The 13,977-nt window shown below is 40.2% G+C and overlaps 1 protein-coding gene across 4 annotated transcripts in view; it reads right to left on the minus strand.

Moving 5' to 3' along the window:
* LOC136863943 (ribosome biogenesis protein SLX9 homolog) overlaps positions 1-13,977 on the minus strand; it is a 66,293-nt gene that overhangs the window by 44,500 nt on the left and 7,816 nt on the right. For 2 of the 4 annotated variants that reach the window (XR_010859230.2, XM_067140391.2), the window contains exon 2: positions 8,495-8,630. The exons of 1 other annotated variant lie outside the window; for it this stretch is intronic. The gene's annotated coding sequence lies outside the window, so the exon portion shown is untranslated. Of the gene's footprint in view, positions 1-584; positions 739-8,494; positions 8,631-13,977 lie in introns of all 4 variants that reach the window. One more of the 4 variants, XM_067140393.2, reaches the window with a different exon arrangement.

Below are 13,977 nucleotides of genomic sequence, written 5' to 3' on the forward strand. Positions count from 1 at the left end.
AAGGATATAAAATCAAAACCTATTTGGAAATCATCTCAAATGGGCCTTAATTTTCTAATTTTTATTTTTCAGTTTTCAGAATCCAGATGTAAGTAAATATATGTATCTCAATTACCCCAAGCATTCACATAGTGTTATGGCTAACGGGCTCGCTTCGTAATATAAGGTATGCAGGTTCGAGTCTTCATCATGCCGAATATTTATTAGTTTCATTATTAGTGTTGTATTCATCTGTATGCCTCTTTTCATACATTCTTTTGTTAATATATTTAAATGAATGTTTTTTGCTATTTGCTTTACGTCGCACCGACACAGATAGGTCTTATGGTGACGATGGGATAGGAAAGGCCTAGGAATGGGAAGGAAGTGGCTGTGGCCCTAATTAAGGTATAGCCCCAGCATTTGCCTCGTGTGAAAATGGAAAACCATCTTCAGGGCTGCCAACAGTGGGGTTCAAACCCACTATCTCCCGATTACTGGATATTGGCCGCACTTATGCAACTGCAGCTATCGAGCTCAGTAATGAAATGTTTAATAATAATATTATGTCTACTAGGAAAACGCTTTATATGTGTGCTACTTACAGAAAGTGTCCGACTCGTTGGCTGAATGGTCAGTGTACTGGCCTTCGGTTGAGGGGGCCCCGGATTCAATTCCAGACTGGGTCGAGGATTTTAACCTTCAGTAGTTAATTCTAATGGCTCGGGGGGCTGGGTATTTGTGTTGCCCCCAACATACCTGCAACTCACACACCACACATAATACTACCCTCCAACACAATAATACGCAGTTATCTAAACATGGCAAATGACGCCCACCCTCATCGGAGGATCTGCTTTACAAGCGCTGCACCTGGCTAGAAATCGCCACACGAAATTATTATTATTATTATTGATGATGATGATTGTTGTTTAAAGGGGCCTAACATCGAAGGTCATCGGCCCATTATTATTTTTATTATTATTATTATTATTATTATTATTATTATAGAAGGTGATGTTATGATAAATTCCAATCATTTCAGTAGTAAAGCATATAGCATATAGGACTGTCGTCCAGGTAGCAGATTCTCTAACCTAGTATTCTCATAAACGATTTCAAAGAAATTGAAAACTATTCCATTCCCAAAGTCCTCTTCCTATGAATGGATATTTATCCCGATTAGTTCTACATTTACAGTATCTTCCAACTTTATCTTCATAAAGTTAAACATTAGAATGAAATGCATTATCAATAAATGGAAGCATGTTGAACTAAACGAGGTCACAGAGCTAGTTGCAAATAGAGGATCGTGGAGATACTTAATTCCCAGAAGCCTGCAGATAGAATGCTCAAAGGCAGTAAGTCCGTAAGGAAGATGTGTGTGTATATACGTATATGGAAGCGCGTAAAATAGAGAGAACAAGGCAGGGAACGAAAATAATTTTTTAAATGTAAAATAGAAAGATGAAGAGAACCTGTGTTCCTTCTATTACGGAGCGAGCGACTTGACCAATCCACTACAAGAATACTTTCCAAAATGCTGCCTTGCATGACAGGTTATAACTGGCGTAAGAAAATGTAATCTCAAGATTTTAATCCCAATTAGGTATTGATTTTGAAGCTCAGAGATTAGAATCATGAAAGCTTGACATAAATCGTCCGTAACTCTTAAGACTCCCCTCATTAAGCTTTCTTGGGTGATTATCAGCACATGCAAACACAGGAAAACAAGGCAATCAAAATGAGCTTCATACATCTAACGATATATACCACCTCACTCGAAAGCGAGAAGTTGCTTAAAATCAGTCTAGCCAAACCCGTATAACGGTGTCTACACTAATGTCCAAAAGTTAAGCATAATTACTAAACGAGACCATACTGCCTGATAGGAATGACAGACGGATTGCTGAACAAACGGAAGCTGAATCTCGCACTATATGTCTCACTACTTATCCAAAAAAAAGTCAGAAATGTTCTGATAGCTAAGGTACACCTGTGACAGCAACTAACAAAACTTGACAATGTCTTCCACAACAAAATATGCTGTTAATAGGTTGTAATATTACCCCAAACGGCCACACATGCTCTGCAGCAATGTGGCATGCTCTCTATCAGATGGTCCAAGAGCTCTTCTGGCAGTCGATCCCATTCCTCGGAAACGGCAATGCAAAGGTCTTGGAGGGTCCTTGGTGGAGGCTGACATGATGCAATTTGCCTCCCCAATGCATCCCAGGCATGTTCTATAGCATTCACATCCGCAGACCTCGCTGGCCAGTCCATGCAATGTCTTCCCCAGCCAGAAATTCATCCACCAGAGCAGAGCAGAGCGGTGCGGTCGGGCTTTATCGTCCATTAAGAGGAGGTCTGGACCAACCGCACCTCTGAAGAGTTGAACATGTGATCTCAGTACCTCATCCCTGTATCTCCGAGCATTAACAGTGTTCCTCGGACCACCCATGAAGATGTGCAGGTCCGTACGGTCATTTGACATGATTCCGCCCCACACCATGACTCCACCACTACCACCATACTGGTCCCGTTCCACAATGTTCCCGAGGTTGTATCGGCTACCCAGTTCTCTCCAGATTAATGTGCAACGGGAATCGTTCTGCAAACTGAAGCGGGATTCATCTGTGAAGAGCACATGCCACCATTCATTCATGGTCAAGTTTCGATGTTGACGGCTCCATAGTAAACGGGCCTGTCTCTGTGCTGGAGTGAGTGGGATGCACACCACTGGACGTCTGACAAATATCCCTGTTGTTCTAAGCCTCCGGGTACACAGTCCGCTGGGAAACGGCAATCCCAGAGACGGCTGCAAGCTCCGCCGACAATCGTCTTGCAGGTGCACTCCGATTTCGTCAGGCGGTTATGGCCAGATATTGGTCCTGCTGTGGGGTGGTTACCCTTGGTCGACCCGGTACTGGGCTACGACTAACATCTCCTGTGTCTTGAAGTTGTCTCCAAAGCCTGGAAATGACACTTTGTGGCACATTCAAGGATACGGCGACTTCAGTCTGTGTCTGGCCTGCTTCCAGGCGGCCAAGTATTCTATCCTGCAAACCGGGGTCCAAATGGCGTCGTCGTGCCATTATGTTGTCATGTTCACCACGAGGCCAAACTCCGCACACTATAACAGGGCAAACACAACTGAGGGAATATGGGGCGCAGGCACTGGCTGTGTTTACCTTGCGGTTATGCCGCTAGTCAAAGTAGAGAACACTCCTTTCGTATACAGAGCGAACGCGTAAGGTTGGCAGGTGCATATGTCGTGCAATTTGCCGTCTATTTCCTGTTGCCCTGCTTACTCGTAACTTACGCTAATTTTTGGACACTAGTGTAGCTCCGGGTAGTTACCTAGCGCTTGATCGGAGGTGATTGGCACGCAAGCCAATGTACCAGCTGATTTACACCTCCAGGTAGTTTACCTACCGCGCAGCTGCGAGCCAGTTTACCAGCAGATGGTCGAACCGGTCCTGAATGGAATCTTCCAACTGGACAACCATGCTAAATGAACATCAGTACAGACTGACTGATAAAGTAAATGAAAGACCACAACACATAAAACATAGATATGAACTAGTACAACTGATGCTGGGTGGATACTGGCTTAACAATGGACAATTGTTAAAATTGTTTAAAGAGTAATTGTTGTTGCAATAACAGAATAATAAAGTAGTACAAATAGCAGGAATAAATAATAAAAAATAAACATACTGGTTCAACAAAACAATTGGTTTAAATCATAATTTTCATCATAACCAGCCAATCCTGATCAAAATAAGTAGATTAAGAAACGATCTTAAATCTTCAACATGCAGTTAGAGAAATAAATGCAGATGATGGCGGTTTCTTTCTTAACGGCAACCATTAATTATAATCAATATGAAAGTGATAGCTGAGTGAAATATCTACAGTCTCTCAGTGTAATTCCCAGCATTGCGAGGAACCCGTTGCCAATGATGTGGATGTCATAGTATCCTTGTAGCAGCGCCTCTTCTCTGTATGGTGCAAATGGAGTGGTCTGTATACATAGCAATATTCAGAACAGTGACAAACTGAAAGTCGTATCTTTTCAAAAACTTTTTATTAGAAGACAAGCAGAATATTTTAATGATAAAAGTGCTGGAAACATTTTTATGTTATCTGTTCAAACGAATAGAAATAATTTTTTAAAATAGGCTAACTATAAGTAGATCCATCTTCCTCTCGTTTTACTACCTATTCAACCATCCATCATTGTTTTTAATTCATTTTATTTAATTTCTTTTCAATTTAGTAGTATTTAAGAAGAAATAAGGTACCTAATTAGAATGTTCTTAAAGAGAGAAACTTCGTGAATCACCTCAGCAATGCAAACAGCTGAAGATGTTCTAAAAAAGAACAAAACATGTACTGTGTATGATTAACTGATTTGCCAAAATGCAAATATAAGTATCAAAAAGGTGGAAGATTTCTTGTTGTTATTAAGTCTTTCTAAGATAGAGCCTTATCGGGCCCTCGAAGTGGCCGATAAATTACGCGCCGCTTAACGATTTATGTTGCCGATAGCTCTACCTGGGAGTGGTCGAACGGAAATATCCTTCTTTGTAATTGTGAATATCCTTTTACGTGGAGGGCATGTTACGCGCTACTTTACCCCTAAGTGGTAGAACCAGCCTTCAGTTGTTTACCCATGCCACAAAACAGTTCCTTCATCTTCAGTATCAAATCAAAATCAAACGGGCCTAAATCCAGGAAGTATGCAGGATGATAAAGCACTTCACAACCCCATCAAGCATATAAATTTGGAGAGTCTGATGCATGACACACAACCGAGCATTGTCCTGCAAAATGATGGGAGGCACCTGCATAAAATGTCAATGCTTACTATTGAATGTCAGTCAGAGTAAAAAAAAGTAACACATTCATGGTCTGTTCTTGGGGTACAGTATGGGTTAACTCCATTACAGTCAGACACCAGTATCACCAGCACCTTCACACTGCCGGGGTTTTGACACACTTTTGACTTCCTTGGTGACCCTTAATGAACTGTCGTTACAGTTTGGGCTCATACGATGAGGAGTATGTCTCATCAATTTTTATGATACAGCAGAGAAAAACCTCTCCTTCGGGCTCGTAGCATTCCAACCGAGTTTGCGCAGCATCATATCGTTGCCATTTGTGACATTCCGTCAAAGTGTGCAGAACCCATTGCGATGCATATTTTATCATGCCAAGGCAGTCTTTCAGGATATGAAAGTCTAAGACATTATGCCTGTCTCTCAGCCTATCTACTAAACTGTCTGGATTGTATCCACACCCAGCAACCTGCCAAAAAGCTTTTCTTCTGTCGTAGCGACACAGACAGTTCTTATGGCGACGATGGGATAGGAAAGGGCTAAAAGTGGTAAGGAAGTGACCATGACCTCAATTAAGGTACTGCTCCAGCATTTGCCTGCTGTGAATATGGAAAACCACAGAAAACCATCTTCAAGGCTGCCTACAATGGGGTTCGAACTCACTATGTCCTGAATGCAAACTGATAGCTACAAGACCCAAACATTGCAGCTACTTGCTCGGTAACAGTGTTGCCACTAATAAAGGAAAAGCTCCCATACTTCCTAATATGAAATCACTTCTTGATCTTACATTGACACAGGAATAAGTTATGAACATTTTACTTGAACATACACTACCAGATGAATGATACATAATCATGTTCAATGTTGTCTGATCCATGTCAGAGTCTCTGCTGTCTCCATTTAATTAATTCATGGGCCATGTCATGGGGTAGATTTAAACTCTTCATGTTGCCATGCAGGGCATCAGCCCAGTGTACTGCTTAGGTAATGGGTACTTAACCAGGGCCCCATGAACCCCAAGGGGGTCTGTGGATGGGCTTCAGGGAGTCCATGAAAACCAAGTAATTAACATTTCTATTCACTAATAATTTTAATACAGGAAAATCAGTTTGGTTTCAGAAGTGGAAGGTAAACAATAGAGCCCATTTTCATTATGAGACAACTAATGGAAAAGCATTGGGAGTACGGGAATGATATGGTGACGACATTCATTGATATTGAAAAGGCATATGACAGTGTCCCTAGGACGAAAGTTTGGGACAGTCTGGTGCAAAAAGGAATTGGACAGGGATTAATAAAAATGATCATGGCATTGTATAAGGAATGTTGTAGTTGTGTGCAAACACAAGTTGGCAGGACAAGTTGGTTCAAAATAACTAAAGGGCTGAGACAGGGAAGTGTTCTATCACCAATCCTGTTTACAATAGTAATGGATGACATCATGAGAACAGCAAAAGCAGCATATGGAGGAAGAGAAATGAATATGATGTTATTTGCAGATGATATTGTGATTTGGGGAGAAGACGACAGGAAGGTTCAAGAACAGTTGAATGTGGTGAATGGGAAGATTGAAGAATGTGGATTGAAAATAAGTGTAGAAAAGAGTAAAACTCTTGTTATGACTAGAGGGGAGAAAGAAGGGAAAGGTCAGATTAGACTTGCAGACAAGCCCCTGGAAGTAGTGGAAACGTTTAAATACCTGGGGAGTGAATTAATGGAGAATGCTCGACTGGATGCTGAGATTAGTAAAAGGATTCAAGCTGGAAGTTGTTTCTATCATAGTGTAAGAAATATGTTATGGGACAAAGATGTGCCAATGGAAGCAAAGGATACTATGTACAAGATGTATTACGTACCCATAACAACTTATGGAACAGAAACTTGGACAATGACAAAGAAGGATAAGAGTCGAATACAGGCAGCCGAAATGAAATTCTTGAGGAGTATGATACAGAAGAGTCGAAGAGACAAAATAAGGAATGAGAAAATCCGGGAAGAAATTGGAGTGGAAAAAATGAATGATAGAATAGAGAAGAGCCGACTAAGATGGTTTGGGCACATAAAGTGAATGAGCGACGAAAGAATGCCAAAAAAGGTGATGGAAATGCAAATCCAAGCAAGGAGAGGCCGTGGACGACCACGATTGAGATGGAAGGATACCATCCAACGCAGCATTATAGAAAGAAACCTGGACTGGGACACAGTGTTGGAGGAGGAGTGGTGAAAAGACCGAAGAAAGTGGAGAGGAACCATATTTGTCCCTACCCGGCTACAGCTGGATAAAGGGAAATGATGATGATGATGAATAATTTTAATGTGGACAGCAGAACGGTATTTATGAAACTTTATTCTTAACAATGCAAAGTAATAATTAAAGCATCACAGTTAAACAGTTAATATTCATCTGTTTATATTATGTGTTTTCAATACAATATTTTGTAACTGGCTGGCTGCTGCTTATGAATGCAAGCGATGTGAATTATGTCTTATGGCAACGATGGGATAGGAAAGAGGTAGAAGTGGGAAGGAAGCAGCCAGGTCATTAAGATACAGCCCCAGCATTTGCCTGGTTTGAAAATAGAAACCATAGAAAACCATCTTCACGGCTGCCGACAGTGGAGTTCAAACTCACTGTCTCCTGAATGCAAGCTTACAGTTGCACGCATGGCCAACTCGCTCATTAATAATAAAGACTGAAAAAAAAAGATAATTTCTGATTAAGACTGTTTAATTTGTGCAAATCGCACTGTATGAGGTAATCAGTTTTCAATCAAATAAAATATATCCATTGCCTACAAAGTTGGGTTTATGTGTTTTTTTCATTTTTTTAAAGGGTTTCATCAGATTCTCAAAGATGTCCCTTATACGAAAAAAATAAAAAAATAAATAAATAAAGAAAGAACCCCTTGCTGAGCTTACCCCTTGGGTCTCATTTAGATGACTTCCAGAGTGTAGTATATCTTTGCAATCACATGTGCTCAGCTCACAATACAACCCAAACCATCAAAGTCAACCTTTATATATTTCTTCACTGATCCTTCCAATTCCAAATTGTTTTCTTACATTTATATTACAGGCACCATCCACACTGGTTATGACAGCTGACTGCCTTTTCATAATCGGTCAACATTCAGTACCATAGAGCGCTACAGGATATATGATGTACGAGTGGTCACAGATTTCAGGTAGTCCTTCATTAAGCAATTACAGACAATGTCCATTGTCATTTGCCATTTCATCCAGTCACCATAACCCTCATGTTTATCTCTTAGATAAGTTGATTATCATCAGCAAGCACGGACCCGAGATATTTATACTTAGTCATCTGCTGTAGTTCTTTCCAACAACTGGAACTGTCCCAAATTTGTGTGGGTCGGATTTCATACAGTCTGTTTTCTTTTTGTCGAGTCATAGCCCATGCTGTCCCTATCATTCTTGGGTTTAGCGTTGTAGACCAAGTTTGTTTTCAAGTACTAGCATGATGATCTCAACACAAAGAAGGGTCCACGGTCTTGGCTGGTGTGGGTCTACCATAACAGTGTCCTTCACAAGTAAGAACAGCAGCATTGTTAGGACAGAGCCCAGTTGGATATCAACTGGGTAAAACATCAGCAGGCCTCGTTAACTAAAAATACTTATGTTAGGAAGTTGAATGTTATCAATTTTACCTTAAGAGATGTACAAGCATTCGCTGTGACTGCTGGGGACCCACTAACCCTCCTGGCCTTGCTTCACATTTATGTTGAAGATAATCGAACGATAAGGTTTCTAACCCCCTATGCCTCACCTCACTTGGCATATATGCTGAAAATAAACAAATGGCAATAAATTAATATACATACACAAATCTAAACAAAGTCTAATTTCTTATACTGTAAAGAAACCAACAGTGAAAAGTTATCTTCATCTTGCAACCTGTGTTTGTAACTATAGTTGGTACCACTGTCTGGTGACATCAGTATGCTTTCTGAAGTGCTACCATGTTCTATTTCATGTAAGTTAGTGTTTGTCCCTCTTCAATAATTTGAGTGAACAGCAATGCTACCCAGTCTACAACATGCCAGCTTTGAAAGTGCTAAGAGAAACTTGCTGCAACAACAGTGTTTGGGCCAATATGTTTTCCAGGCTGGATTTGCTTTAAGGTAGTCTTGACTTCAGCAATATAGATTTGTTTGTTGGGTCCTTTGACAGCTTTGTTGGCATTTGGAAATGGTAAGTGGGGAACTCCTAATTTGAGATCTTAACCACAACGTAATTGGTTTTATGTTTCACTACTTTCTTTATGGTTTTCAGAGACGCCAAGGTGCCAGAAATTTGCCCCGAAGGAGTTCTTTTACTTTTTAATGCTGCTCGTCGCACCAACACTGATAGGGGTTATGGAGACAATGGGACAGGAAAAGGCTAGGAATGGGAGTGAAGCGGTCATGATCTTAATTAAGGTATAGTCCCGGCATTTACCTGCTGTGAAACTGGTAAACCATGGAAAACCATCTTCAGGGCTGCCGACAATGGGGTCTGAACCTACTATCTCTCTAATGCAAGTTCACACCCGCGCCCCTAACCACACGACCAACTCGCTCTATAGTTCATTTACTGCCTATAAATCTACAGACATAAATTTGAAGCATTGAGCACCTTAAAATACATCGGACTGAGCCAGGATCAAACCTGCCAACTCAGAGTCGTAAGGCCAGAGCTACTCAAAATAAATTAATCTGACCAGTTTTATTAGTCATTTTTGGTCCATACTGACTTTTACCTAACAATCTCACTACACTGAAAAAAACAGGAGTGGATATTACAAGACTGACGTAAAATCACTTACTTGATATATTGTCAATTTATTTCTTATAACTGGACTTCAATACAGAACAAAAATGAAATTTATAGCTTATAATAGACAAAACTATTTTAATACAACTGTAGTGAGATTGTGAGCTACTCAACCCAGCAATCTGAGATATACCAGAACTATTCCCTTGCAAATTCCAGAATGACATGGCATCAGTGTCAAAAAATGGCTGAAAGGAGTAAAACTGTACACATGTGCGCTGTCAAACAAATGCTAACCATAACACAAAAAGGACCTCCCTTCCATTTCAGTTATCTGTTATCCATGTAGAAATCATAATGCTTACTTTAATGTTAATTATTCACTTATTTCCTTTAATCATTATGGTGCATAACTTAGTGCACCCAAAAGAAATTAATGGCACCTAGAAGAGGAAACTCTTCCTAAAATAACATTACTCTTGGTCTGCGAACATCAACTCGCCAAACACGTCATACATGACGTCATACAGATGCACGAGCAGCAGCCCCGGAGCCCGTGCTCACCCGTGCCAGCGGATCCTGGACTTATACCGACACGTGACTGACCTGATATCATTGATGGAAGCGAATGTATCATATATCATGTATCATATATATGAATTTCAAAAATTAGAAATAGAGGTATGTACGAGAGTGCTGACTGCTCACATATGTAAATACGTATAAGAAGCTGTATTCAGAATGATATAATCAATCCAAATGGGAACTAGAGCCTTGGGGATTGTTCTGGGTAAACTGTAAGCAAGTTAAGAATAGGTACAAACACAGTTCAGGCTGTATGGGATCTGGTTATGACAGCACAGGAGAAGTTTAAGGAAACAGAAATTATTGAGGGGAAACTGTGTAGGAGGGATTTATATACCAACTGCAGCGTGACCAGGGATTTAAATGCGACTAAGGAGTGGGTATGTGGAAAATTGGGAGTGAACTGTAGATCCTAATGGGTGGACAAGAGATGCAATCTATGCTCATAAGGCCTTCATCTGAACAGCAATGGTACAAAGTTATGGAGTTTGTTTGCAGGAGACACAGGGAGGAATACTCAGGAAAATAGTGTAGATCAGGGGGCAGTGATGACAGTATGGGGTGGGGGAGGGGGTGGAAGTCAAGTAAGGATGACAAAAAATTGTTAGTGTTAAACTGTAGGAGTATTATAAAGAAAGGAACAAAATTAAATAATTTAATATATATAAACCAGATATACAATAGGAGTTGAATCATGGCTGAGAAGTGATATTATGGATGTAGAAATTCTCATGGAACTGGAGTGTTCATACAGATGAAAGAATAATTTGAAAGCCACAAAAAAAAAATGTTACGGATGTGGAACACAAGACCTTAGGTGAAGGCTCATCACTACAGGTAATATGAAATAACCAGCTTGTGCATCAACATAATGTATCATTACAATTATAGACATTGACCTGGCTGCATATTTTATAACGGGTAATTTTAAGTGAGGTGGACAACCTGACATAACATGTCAACAAAAATTGGACTGTCCAACTCTAATTGTGGAGATTAGCGAGGCAGATAATCTTCCTCAGAACCTCCATAAGAAGTAGGATGTAAAAGTCATGATTGCAGAAAGGATGAAATATCTGTTCAACAACATTCAAGAGCATTGCACAGCAGAAAGGGGGAATTCATTGTGCCAACGGCCAGGCAACAGACCTGTAAATGGAGGTGCTGGCGCTGATGCAGAATTATTTGATTTTATATGTGATGCTCTCCAGGAAAACATACCTTAAGTCGTATGACAAAGTTTTGCGCTACGACGGAAAAAGGCAGGAAAGGCAAGAAATATCAATTTTTAGCCTGATCCTTGAATTATGTAATAGAAGGAGTGACAGTGACGTGACCATATGGAAAAATCATCAAAATAATCTTGGAAAAAAGCTGCGCAGTCTTTCAAAATGGGAATTTAACACTAGAGACTTAAGGTATGGTTTCTTGAATGAAGTTTCTGCATTGTCTTCTTGTACCAAAATATAAATTAACCAGCTTGTGCATCAAGATAATGTATAATTACAATTATAGACATTTACCTGGCTGTATATTTTATAACAGGTAATTTTAAGTGAGGTGGACAACCTCCACAGGAGCCCGGTCATAGTGCTGTGATTTTGTTTCTTCACACTGACAAGTGCATCGCACATTATCGTGTGGAGAGTTGTCAAGTTTACTTGAATAAAAAACAATTTTGTTTCTGCCAGTGCAACATAGCCTACAATTTTTTTTGTGACTGGACAATTGGTCTCATGAAAAGGAAGTACTGCAAGACAAACCGTCTCGGTCATTTCAGATAGCACCGCTGAGTCAAAACTTATATAAGCTGTTATCATCACGAAAGAAACTGGTTGAGCTGTTAATAAATATGCAACTGGCAACATGGTTAATAAAAAGAGTTCCTTAGATCACTTCTTTCAGTCAATTTACTGTGAAAAACAATATACCCAGGGTCAATATATGCCAACAAATATTGGACTGTCAAAACTGTAATTCTGAAGATTTGCGAGGCAAATAATCTTCCTCAGAACCTACCTAAGAAGTTGGACGTAAAAGGCACAACTGCAGAAAGAACGAAATATCTGTTCAACAACATTCGAGAGAATCACACAGCAGAAAAAGGGGATTCATCGACCAGGCGACTGGGCCAAGTAGCGAGACTGATTGTGTTCAGAAAAGGAAAGGCTGTACGTAATTAAGGATATTCCAGAAAAATGAGCAGCAATTCAGTTTTGTTATTACAGGATACAACATAGATTAATAATGTAAGTTATTAATCACTAATTAACTGGATACTGTGCGAGTTTCAGAAACATTTTTAAAACAAACATTATTTTTATTATTATTTATGTAGAAATGAAAAGTTTAGCACAGGATATGGTGGCATGGATGGCTGTATCAAACCAGTCTATTTTTACTTATTTATTGACTTGTTTTATACGGTATGGCTCAGGCTATGAAGCCTGCTGTTACGGACTGATGACTCATACAACATCATTATTATTATTATTATTATTATTATTATTAACATTAGCATTACTAGGCCTACTATTATTATAATTATTGTATCCTTATATTATTTGTCCTCCTCTGCGAACCATGTGACCTTGCCGCGGTGGGGAGGCTTGCGTGTCCCAATGATGCAGATAGCCGAGCCGCAGGTGCAACCATATCGGATGGGTATCTGTTGAGAGACCAGACTAACGAATGGTTCATCGAAAGGGGGGTAGCAGCCTTTCGATAGTTGCAAGGGCGGCAGTCTAGATGATTGACTGATACGGCCTTGTAATAATACTCAACATGGCTTAGCTGTGTTGATACTGCTACACGGCTGAAAGCAACGGGAAACTACAGCCGTAACTAACTCCCGAGGACATGCAGCTCTCTCTGTATGAATGATGTACTGATGATGGCTTCCTCCCGGGTAAAATATTCCGGAGGTAAACTAGTCCCCCATTCGGATCTCCAGGTGGGGACTACACGAGAGGGGGCGATCATCAGGAAGATGGATACTGAATTCTGCGAGTCAGAGCGTGGAATGTTAGAAGTTTGAATCGTTGTGGTAGGTTAGAGAATCTGAATAGGGAAATGGATAGGCTAAAGTTAGATGTAGTTGGTATAAGTGAAGTACGTTGGCAGGAAGAAAAAGATTTTTGGTCAGGCGACTACCGAATTATCAACACAAAATCAAACAGGGGAAATGCAGGAGTTGGTTTAATCATGAATAAGAAAATAGGGCAGCAGGTAAGCTACTACGACCAGCATAGTGAAAGAATTATTGTCGTCAAGATAGACACCAAACCAATGCCCACCACAATAGTGCAGGTCTATATGCCTACTAGTTCAGCGGATGATGAAGAAATCGAAAGAATATATGAGGAGATAGAAGATTTAATACAATATGTAAAAGGTGACGAGAATCTAATTGTGATGGGAGACTGGAATGCAGTGGTAGGCCAAGGAAGAGAAGGTAGTACAGTAGGAGAATTTGGATTGGGACAAAGGAACGAAAGAGGAAGTCGGCTGGTTGAATTCTGCACTGATCATAATTTAGTCCTTGCCAATACTTGGTTCAAACACCACAAACGACGGATGTATACGTGGACGAGACCTGGAGACACTGGAAGGTATCAAATAGACTTCATTATGATTAGGCAGAGATTCAGAAACCAGGTGTTGGATTGCAAAACTTTCCCAGGAGCAGACGTGGACTCTGACCACAACTTGTTGGTCATGAAATGCCATCTGAAGTTGAAGAAATTGAAGAAAGGAAAGAATGCAAAAAGATGGGATCTAGACAAGTTGAAAG

Source organism: Anabrus simplex, chromosome 2 (genome assembly GCF_040414725.1).
Source record: "Anabrus simplex isolate iqAnaSimp1 chromosome 2, ASM4041472v1, whole genome shotgun sequence".
NCBI classification, from domain to species: domain Eukaryota; kingdom Metazoa; phylum Arthropoda; class Insecta; order Orthoptera; family Tettigoniidae; genus Anabrus; species Anabrus simplex.